The following is a 10,741-nucleotide window of genomic DNA, read 5'->3' as shown; positions in this document are numbered from 1 at the left end:
TCGTCGATTTTTACCTCTATTTTAAGAATTTGAAGATATTTATACCAATACACTTTATACATGTTCTAAGCAGATTTATCGGAAATATATGCTTGTTTATTTTTCCCACATTATGTATGCATATTTCCAGAGAAATGATCTGATGCCAAGGTAGAGCACACCAAACTGTAATTTGGCTCATACACAAAGAAGCTTAGGTTATATCCACTGCAATTGGCCTCATCCATGGTCCATGGTTTAATGTTGCCAATCCATCATTGTATATGATCATATTGTAGTCATCAATACAAGGCAGTATGTACTCCACTGCGTGAAGAAGCGTTCACACATGCAACAAAAGTATCAGCACAGCTAGTGGCATATTACAGTTGCGTTTGTGAACTCCCCACTTTTAGTGGCGCAACTTAAGAGATGCAAGTTTTGTCATACCACAAAAAGTTCAACTTGGTTGTACTTTGTCAAGCCACATTCTTTCCCTCAATTCTCCCTGGTGGCAGTATTTCGAAAAATCGGCATTCTGTCACAATTATTGTGGAGTAAATGCTGTTATACTCCACTTGATTTCAGTGTCTTTATTTTATTACTGAACAAAGTGAAAACAGTGGTCGGCACGCACACTTTCACAGCTTCTGGAACTACAAGAACAGCAGCCCATGTTTGATTTTCTGCAGGTGTGTTTGTGTGTGTGTGTGGGGGGGGGGCTATATTTGCAAACCAACGACATATCCCAAAATCTTAAATGATTTTTAGATGCATAAATAAATAATATATGGAACCAAAAAAGCGAGTTGTATAAACTTCGTGATTTGAGAGACCAAGCGTTGTATAAATTGCGAGTTATATGCAGGCTCCTGAGTGCAATACGGCAGCTGTTAAATTAAAAATTAGTTATTCGAAATGCCTAAATCAACGAATACAATAATATTCTAAAATCTTGGAAGAGTGTCGTGGCTGAGTATTACATTGTCATGCCAGCTGTTGGTTAGTTTGCCATTGGAGACAGCTTTTTCATATCCAAGCGTTATTTCTTTTATAATTACGTTTGTGGCCCCTGATTTATTGTTGTATGAAATTTTCGAGTCCAACATTTGAGTTTCGTTTTCCTTGTCACAGCTCTAATGCCATAACCTGCGCTATAACATTCATACCCGTCCATATGGTTTCAATTGACGCTGCATGGAAAGCTGTATAGCTATGTAGAATTTGTGGCGGTTAGTGTGAATGGTTGCTCACGAAATCCACAAGCTTTTGCGCCATATTAGATGCATGCATGAACGCAGCTTTATGATTCATATGGCACCCCCATGCTGTATGGTAGGCACTGAAGTCACTGTAAATTAGGAATGGTTTTGGTATGTGCTGAAACATTGTGCGCAGATGTTGTTCAAAATTCGTACAGTTTAGGGGTGATGTAGAGACGTAATGGAGAATCAGCAGTTGTTAGTAATTACTTCTGCTACTGTTGCTTGAGTCGCGGAATAGTGGTGTGTCTAGCCCAGTGAAACGCCTGGCTGCACTGACGTTTCGGATTGAAAACTTACATCAGGTGACCATGCCTACTCGGCTTCAGAGAACATTTGGCTGCACATGTTGTACCATTCGGAGAGAAGCTGTTGGACATGTGCTACACTCGCCTTCTCACATATCGCTCGCTTGCTTCCTTTGTTATATTTTGTTTTGTTTCTGTTATTTTGTAAAGCGATAACTACATTTAAAATATCTATAGAAGTGTATTTAAATTAATCCCCAATGTGCCACTAGTGTGTGGTATGGTCTTGTATTAAATTTGCTGTAAAACCTTCAATAACATAACATATTTCTCAATATCTAATCCACAATGATAATTAACTTGACCACATGCATTACAGAAAATGTTGATTACTCTTTAATCTTGAGTCATCTTCAGCAACGAGGTCACACACATCTGTTACAAAAATAGCAATCACATGATTTCTTTGTGTCAGGCGAAAATTCTGAAGCGGAACTGAAATGTAATTGCCATCATATTTTCCCCTTTAATAGTAGTCTGACTTTTCAGTATACTCGATAATTTGCTAAGTGCGTACGGATAACTGAAGAATGAAAATAATTAAAAGTGTACCAGTTTTAAAGATACGCATATATAATCATATTCCACTCGAGATAGAATCCCGCACCAGCTGCTCTGCTGTCATTACAGCCAGGCGTGGACAGCACTAGGCACATAATACCGGTTTCCGGTCCAAACATCAACGCAGATAGGATTTTACCACAGTCTAACATAACAGTCGTGACACTTCGCTTCGATTTTGTTGCCTACAGCGCCAGCAGCGCCCCAAGCGGCTGGTAGGTTGAACTGTGAGTTCGGCGCGATCGTGAAAGCGTATAGTGATTGATTATTTTGATTTATACAATGTTTTTTACCATCGGGACCGTTTGTAGCGCAATAAATTGCAGCAACAACAGGAAAAAGACACCGCAGCTGTCTCTTTTTAGGTTTCCTAAGGATCCTGAGAGGTATATACCATCATGTTACTAAACTGTATCGTCAAGATTCACTTGCAAACTATATGTGTATAAATGATGAATGTATCGTTTTAGGAGCAGAAAATGGCTTGTTAATAGCAGACGAGAAGACCTTATGAAGAAAGACCCAGTTTACCTGTATAATAATATTAGGTTTTGTCCGCTACATTTCGAAGAAAACCACTTCATGAACGCAGACAATAACATAGTCGTGTCGAATGCAGTACCCACACTGTTTGACATCCTAAATAAGCCAGCTCAACTGACGATGAAGAGGGAACTGCCACAAATATTCGACAGTCAATCTAAAGCTGTAAAACAGTCGCATGACACAGAAGCAGCCAGTTCAGCTCTCCATGTAGCAGTGCCAGATTCATGCGAATCGTCACCACAGACGTGCTTTGACGATAAAGTGGTTAGATTAAGTGCAGCTGTTCATGTCTAACAAAAGCGTGTGAAGTGTCAGAATGTGCAGATCGAGCGAAACTATTACGGGGCAAGGAAAGTGCCTACAGATTGTTTGAAAATTATTCAAATATTTGGTTTTTCGTGAAATGTAATGTAATCAGCTCATTATGATGTTGTCAGCATATATCTGCCACTATTTGGCAGTTGCTTTACCCACTTTGAATAATATAAAGATTAAGGTCGTACTTGCGGCAACAGGCAACAATGACACACACAGTAGGCCTACAGAACGATAAACGAGCTGTCGATCGCTTTTGCGTGTAGAGGTACATGTCTGTGCTTCTTACATGTGAATCTGTGTGTTTATATTCTTTTGATATCAACGTGGTAAGCTGCAATTCTGTCCAATATCACAAGTGTTTCTTCACGAATGTGTTGTAGCTTGCCACTCTATTCATGGTTTTTATCCATACTTGCGCTTATTTTAGAATCATTAATAGAAACATATATGCCTTCCGATACTAAACAAACTCTTGGAGGCAGGAAAATAACTCGAATAATTCGGAAATTACGTAGGAAATGGATGTAAACAAACATTATGCTTACAACTCGTCTAACGTTCACCTTACCTGCCGCTTGGAGCGATAGTGTCGCTCCATCTGTCAAACGGCAACAACTTTTACAGCAGTGAGTGTCGCGACTGTTATGTTAGACTGTGATTTTACTGGCGCGAGACAGTGCCCTCACGACAATAGTCGTGCGTTTCCATTTCGCTGGGAGTAGAAGCCTCTGTATTGTGTTCACGAACCTCTTTGTTCACGTAAACAATAACAAACAGTGAGCTTGAGCTTCCTGGGTAGTGGGTGGCGGACGACGTAAACTGCGTTGAATGTTTTGAGATATAGGAAATATGCGGCTATGAAACTGAAGCGAGAAGATGTGATTTTCTGTTGGAAAAGACTGACAATAGCATGCCACGAATAACTGTAAGGACGGATTTGTTCACTAAGCAAATAACAGGTGAGATAAAAGTTTCTTACATTTTAACAAGAAATACAAATTTCATATGTTTGCTATCTTTGTTGTTGGGCTGTATCAGGTGGATTTTTTTAAAGTGCAGTTTGTAGGCAGTCTGTCTTAATACTGAACACCATATCAGGGTTGCTGTTTTTTTATTTATTTTATTTAAAGTACTTAATCTCTTTGAAATATATCTGTTTAGCTTGCATTTGTCATGAATCTCCCACTTGGTGTAAAGTCCCAAGTGACTGGAAAAAAGTGCAGGCGACTCCTGCATATAAGAAGGGTAAAAGAATGGACATGCAAAATTACAGGCCAATATCCTTAACATTAGTTTGCTACAGACTACTTAAACATATTCTTAGTTCAAATATCATAAATTTTTGTTGGAGAGAAAAGCTTATGTCCACGAATCAACACAGTTTTAGAAAGCATCGTCCAAGCAAAATTCAACTTGCCCTTTCGTCAGATGATATGCTGAAAATTATGGAGGAAGGGCAACAGGAAGATTCCATAGCTCTAGATTTCCAGAAAGCATGTGACACAGTGCCCCAATGCAGACTGTTAACGAAGGTATAAGCGCGTGGAATATGTTCCCAGATATGTGAGTGGCTTGAAGACTTCTTAAGTAAAACAATGCAGTAAGTTGTCCTCGACTGTGTGTGTTCCATCAGAGACCAGGGTATTGCCAGGTGTTCTCCGGGGAAGTGTGATTACTTAAATGACCTGACTGACAGTGGGCAGCAATTTGCAATAGTTGTTTGCTGATGTGTGTTGTATGGGATTGTTGGTTGGTTTGGGGAAGGAGACCAGACTGCGTGGTCATCGGTCTCATCGGATTAGGGAAGGATTGGGAAGGAAGTCGGCCGTGCCCTTTCAGAGGAACCATCCCGGCATTTGCCTGGAGTGATTTAGGGAAATCACGGAAAACCTAAATCAGGATGGCCGGACGCGGGATTGAACTATGGGATGGTGTTGAAGGCAAGTGACTGTAGGATGATACGAGATGACTTAGACAAAATTTCTAGTTGGTGTGATGAATGGCAGCTACATATAAATTTAGAAAAAAAAGTTAATGGTGATAAGTAGGAAAACAAACCAGTATTGTTCAGATACAGCATTAGTATTGTGTTGCTTGTTACAGTCATGTTGTTTTAATATCTGGGTTTAACATTGCAAAGCGATATGAAATGGAACAAGCATGTAAGGATTGTGGAAGGGAAAGCGCATGGTCAACTTGGGTTTATTGAGAGAATTTTGGTTAAGTGTGGTTCACCTGTAAAGGAGACTGCATACAGGACGCTGTATTGTGACCTATTCTTGGGTACTGCTGGAGTATTTGAGATCCACACCAGGTTGGGTTAATGGAAGGCATCAAAGCAGTTCAGAAGTGGGCTTCTAGATTTGTTACCAGTAAGGGTTCAAACAACACACAAGTATTAAGGAGATGCTTGGAGAACTCAAATGGGAATCCCTGCTGGGAAGATGATGTTATTTTCAAGGAACACTGTTGAGAAAAATTAGAGAACAGGCATTTGAAGCTGGCTTCAGAACAATTACACTGCCACCAACATACATTTCGGTTAAGTACTTCACAGATATGAGAAATTATGGCTCATATGGAGGCATTGCTCTATTTACGAGTGGAACATGGAAGGAAATTATTGGTGGCTTGCAGATTATGTCTGCAGATGTAGATGTTAAACCCAAGAATACAATGCCACATCTTTCTCCAAGAAAAATCATTTGCACTGAGTTTTGGGACTGTCAGTGAATTTTGTTAGCAAACCGGATGGAACAAGACACAGCAATCAGTGTTACAGATTACTGAGAGACATTGAAGTTACACCATGCAATACGGAACTACTGACTTGTATCATGTTCATGCATGACAAAACGTGACCACATACTGCACATGTAATAATGATGATGATGATGATGAAGTCCCATACTCCTTGACAGAGCATAGGGGATGACCGGGAGACCCGCACCGCTGTACTAGGCAAGGTCCTAGCAGAGGTGGTTTGCCATTGTCTTCCTCCAACCGTAATGGGGGTGAAATGATGATGATGATGAAGACGACACAACAACACCCAGTCATCTCGATGCAGGTGAAAATTCCTGACCCCGCCGGGAATCGAACCCGGGACCCCGTGCTCAGGAAGCGAGAACACTACCGCGAGACCACGAGCTGTGGACACATAATAATGGTGATGATAAGGCCTTAGTCACACGACATTTACATTTTTATTTATTATGTAATAATAATGATGATGATAAATAAAAATGTAAATGTCGTGTGACTAAGGCCTCCCATCTGGTAGACCGTTCGTCGGGTGCAAGTCTTTCGATTTGACGCCACTTCAGCAACTTGCGCGTCGATGGGGGTGAAATGATGATGATTAGGACAATACAACACCCAGTCCCTGAGCGGAAAAATATCTCGGACCCAGCCAGGAATCGAACACGTGCCCTTAGGATTGACATTCTGTCGTGCTGACCACTCAGCTACTGGGGACGGACATGATGGTGGTGGTGATGATGCTTGATTAATTTTGTGGAAACAATTTTGTCACCCTCCCTTACAGTCTGGACCTTTCTCCACTCGACTTCCATTTCTTTTCTCATCTCAAGAAATTTCTTGCCAGTCAGCATATTTCAAGTGGTGATGAGATCAAGGTAAAGTCCAAAACAGGTTCACATTGCAGGCGACCAAATTCTGTGAAGAGAGTATGTTGCAAGTAGTGCCAAGATATGATACAAGCCTTAATTCCTTAGTTTGTGTGTGTGTGTGTGTGTGTGTGTGTGTGTGTGTGTGTGTGTGTGTGTGTGTGTGTGTGTGTGTGTGGGGAGGGGGGGGGGGAGAGGGGGGAGTATGTTGAAATATATTGCAGGTGTGTAGATTTTTCTATAATAAAATACACACGAAAATAAATTGCTAAAATACCTGAATGTTACTTATGTGTTGATTATAATCAACATATAAAACTACTACAAAATTTAATAATAATAATAATAATTTCACTTTTATTATAATAATACTGGCATGCTCCTATTCAGCACAAATATATCTAAAACTTGAAAAAGCTCTAGAGTGCAGCTGTACGATACCATATTAAGAATAATACAAACAAAATGTTTACAACATTTAATGTTTAAAGGTAATGTGGAAACTTGTTTAGATTTCTTTACAGACTTAGGTCATCAAGTGTTACTTTATTTTTGATTCTTTGAAAATAATAATAATAATAATAATATGGCACTGCTTTTTCACTTGTCAGCTGCTTCCTGTACCTTTTCAGTGTCCTTAATTTTCTTCACTTCTTGTTCCCTAATTTTCATAGCAATTTCCAACATTGCTTCTCTTCTCATCTTCACAATATTACTCATATCTGATATGAGCCAATTGAAAAATTTGAGTGATAATTACAGAGTGAGCCGTCTCTTCAAACACTTTATCATACAATCGGCATTCATTATTTTTCTCACATGTTTCTGCACTCTTTGTTCAAGATATTCCTAAGCAATGAGAATCCCCTTTCTATATCTGCATTGCCATGTGAATGCAAAAGTGCAGCCTTGACAATTGTATAACAAAGGGTATTTCTCTTCTAAGAGGTTTTCTCAAAAAACTTTTAACGGATCTCTCTTATGAAACAAACAATTGAAACTTGAATATTTATGAACACTTGTACAATCAAACATAATTTATTCATTGGTAATTGTACCTTATGATAGTTTTAATAATATTCCTTTCCTTCAAAGAACTTGTCAGTTTGCTTCTGTATTTGGTATGAATTAAAAAATATTTTTCAATGGCTGACCATTGTTTTATGTCACCCTTCATCTGGTTCTAAAGTCAGCTATCTAGAGGAAACATTTCTCATAAACTGACGAGCAGGAAGTTTCATACAGATAGTGTGTGTGTGTGTGTGTGTGTGTGTGTGAGAGAGTGTGAGTGTATGTGTGAGAGTGAGAGAGAGAGAGAGAGAGAGAGAGAGCACGTGTGTGTGCACTTAAGTGCGAGAGATTAAAAGAGGATACAAAGAATCATTGTATACTTGTGCTTGCTACAGCTGACTGAGCGAGTTTGAAAGGGGTCGTGGCCTTCCGAGTTGAGGGATGATCGTTTTGGAGAATTGTCACACAAGTTGGATGTGCTGTGTCAGTTGCGCAATAATGCTTATATCAATGCTCATGTGAACATTCTCACTCTTGTAGACGATGTTCTAGATGTACATGCAGCACTGACGCCCTCCGGGATTGTCATATTATAATGGCAGTAGTGGCAGATCGTACAGTTACCACAGCACAGATTAGAGGCCTTGTGAGCCCAGACATATCAACACAAACTGTTTGCGAACTGGTTATTGGCAGTGGAACTACTGGTAAGCACACCTCTAGCCCATCTCCCACTCATGTTACGGGATCGATGTTCATGACTCAATTGGTACCATCAGAGGATCACTTGGAAGGTAGAATGGTGCACTGTGGTCTTCAGTGATTAAAGCAGATTCTGCGAGCAAGCGAGTGATGGTCTCTCACATGTACGGTGTAGACCTGGTGAGCACTGTCTTGTAGAGTGCATTCATCCAAGACATACTGGCCCCATCCCAGGCATTATGATCTGGGATGCGATAAACTACAACTTTCATTCACCTTTGGTGTCTATGTATGGGGCGTTAACCAGCACTCAGCACACTCATTTATGTTTTCTGTCTTGAGTTATCAGCTGTTTTAGTGAAAAACACACAGGCTGTATATCATGTTTTACTGTTTGTCCGTCGAAGCAGTATGGTGAAGGATGGTTAATCTTTAGTTCAGTACCTCCATTTCTCTATGGTGTATTTTATGGACCTTACTTCAAATCCCTGTTTTTAGCTGTCTTTCCGTCCATTGATTGGACGTAACATGTAGTCATTTTTAACTCTTCTTCTTCTTCTCTCTTTTTCTTTTTTCTCTCCATGTTCTATGTCCACAGCTTGTGGTCTCGTGGTAGCATTCTCGCTTCCCGACACCGAGTCCCAGGTTCGATTCCCTGCGGGGTTAAGGATTTTCACCCGGCCCGAGATGACTGGGTGGTAGTGTTATCGTCTTCATCATCATCATCATTCATCCTCATTATGGTCAGAGGAAGGCAACGGCAAACCACGTCCATTAGGACCTTGCCTAGTATGTTGGAGTGGGTCTCCCGCATCGTTCCCGTATGCTCTGTCTATAAGCATGGGACTTTATTTCCATTTCATGTTCTATGTTTCTGACATGGGTGCATATGACCCTAGTCGTTTTTTCACCCTATAACAAAACAAAGCAAACACTGCTCGTGAAACTCGGTGTGCTCTGCAAGATGTGCAGCAATTTTCCTGGCCAGCAGAAACTCCAATTGAGCATGTGTAGGATACGAGGAAACAAGAAGAGACTTGTGGGACTCGTCAGCCAACAACTCTTACGAACTACATGAACAGGTTGAGCAGGCATGACATAACATATCCCAGGACAGTATTTGCTATCTGTATGACCGACTGGATGCCGGAGTTATTGCCTGCATTGCTGCCCTTGGCGGCTGCATCAGTACTAATATAGGTGTTTCAGCATGGGTCAAATACCTGGTGTCTCAGAACCACTTGTATTATTGGTCTGTAAATGTAATCATTTCATGTACTTCATATGCACTGTTGCAACACAAAATCTTGAGTGAATTGGAAACGTCTAAAAGTGTGCAGTAATTTTTATTTTCCGGCCTTCTGTTTTCATTTAAATTTCTTAACATTAGGTTATTTGACAATTTCGTCCTTTCTGATAGAAAGTTGTCTATTTTGTGTGATTTAAGTATCTAGGTATTTTCATTTGTGAAATTTCTTGTTATTAGAATAAATGCGCACAAGTTGTGAATAGGTTGCATAAATTACAATGCTTTCTGATATCACACCTTGTTCATTATTTACAGTTCTACCAGTGATTTTACCCGTTTTTTTACAGCTGGTCACCTGGTAATGGTCACAGGGTCGGTCACACAATTCACACACACAGTTGCTGCCGGGGTCGTGGAAACTCTTGGTCTTGCGTATTTTGTGGTTTTATCCATGCACTGCTATTCAGGTGTCAGAGTTCTTGATTTGTGTTGGTCCAGGATCTGTTTGTCATGGCTTCTGTTGTATGAAAGTTCAGCCAAATTTCCCTTCTCTTCTTCTCTCTTTCATGTAGGAGTTTATTCAAGTTGTTGGTGGATGGGTGTTTCATATGCAGTTACTCTATGAAGAAGGGTTCCCTGGAGAGTTCATTTACTAGCGTTGACTGTGTGTGTTTTGAAACACCTGAGGCGGCTTTCAAGAAGCGTGATTTAACTGCTTTGAGACTCCTTAGGTCTTTTAACTCTACTTTTCCCAAATGAGATCTATTCCATAAGTTGCGATGGGAACTATTTTTACGGCGAACGAAGCCATGGCTGTTTTTAGCGACAGTTTGAATATTGCCTTGATGTCAAACGTGGCTTTTGTGGAAATTTCTGACTGATATTGAGATGTTTCCAATGACTTCACATCACTTTATAACATTTCCACTACAGAGATCAGACATCACTCTCTGGTGCTCAAGATTATTACTTGGAGCCAATCCATCTGCTGCATAAATCATTGCTTTATCAGCAACCAACTTTTTTCATATAATAGAAATCCTCCTCTTTTTTAAAAAAAAATAAAATAAAAAAAGCCTTGGTGTAAAACAATCCGAAAAAACTGATTTTTAGTGACCATTATCCGTCTCTGCAAAGTAGACAGTTTTAAAGGTGTGAACTAATTGTATATGAGAG

At 40.0% G+C, this 10,741-nt stretch overlaps 1 long non-coding RNA gene across 1 annotated transcript in view; it reads left to right on the top strand.

Moving 5' to 3' along the window:
* The first annotated feature begins 3,619 nt into the window (after positions 1-3,619).
* LOC124798385 overlaps positions 3,620-10,741 on the top strand; it is a 22,425-nt gene continuing 15,303 nt past the window's right edge. Inside the window, exon 1 of the long non-coding RNA XR_007016939.1 lies at positions 3,620-3,933. This is a non-coding gene — a long non-coding RNA (uncharacterized LOC124798385). The remainder of the gene's footprint in view (positions 3,934-10,741) is intronic.

This window comes from Schistocerca piceifrons, chromosome 1, assembly GCF_021461385.2.
Source record: "Schistocerca piceifrons isolate TAMUIC-IGC-003096 chromosome 1, iqSchPice1.1, whole genome shotgun sequence".
Classification (NCBI taxonomy): Eukaryota; Metazoa; Arthropoda; class Insecta; order Orthoptera; family Acrididae; genus Schistocerca; species Schistocerca piceifrons.
The sequence above is the reverse complement of the archived record's forward strand: the minus strand, read 5'-3'. Positions and strand labels throughout refer to the sequence as shown.